Genomic DNA, 609 nt, shown 5'->3' with positions numbered 1-609 from the left:
CAAGGATAAGCTAAGAGAAGGCTCGGAGAAGAAAGAGCCTGGAGCTGCTGACTTAGAAGATATCATGACACCGGAGTTGCCACAGGATACCGCAACAGCAGAAGAAGAAATCTCTCAAGACGAGAGTGGTGAGGCTGAAGAAAGTGAGCTCACCGTCCATGCCGTCACCGTCCATGCCGTCACCGTCCATGCCGACCAAGAAGCAAATAAATTAATTCAAACAATCAAATATGGAAGCCTTTGTACACAACAGTGACGTACATAAGATGATTAGAATTGACTTTAAGTCTTTTGGATTCTTTTTGATCGCTTAAGTGTGATGTTTCCCAGCATCATGATATTCATGCTCCTTGAAGAACTCATTACCTGTATTACAAACACGGCAGGGTGTTAGTAAACTCTCTTTACCAAGATATTATTGCAAAACCAAAATAGCTTTCTCATGCTCCACCCCACCAATACTGGGATCAAATTACTCTTCATCTGCCAACTCTCTCAGCCTACTTTAGCCACTTCAACATGTTAGGAAATATGCGGTCAAATTTTGCGGTAAACCAGAATTTATGGGAGCGGGAAAGAAGCACACACACAAAATTGTTAACGGAGTTC

This window comes from Brassica oleracea, chromosome C3 (assembly GCF_000695525.1).
Source record: "Brassica oleracea var. oleracea cultivar TO1000 chromosome C3, BOL, whole genome shotgun sequence".
In the NCBI taxonomy this organism is placed as follows: domain Eukaryota; kingdom Viridiplantae; phylum Streptophyta; class Magnoliopsida; order Brassicales; family Brassicaceae; genus Brassica; species Brassica oleracea.
Note: the sequence above shows the minus strand (reverse complement) of the source record.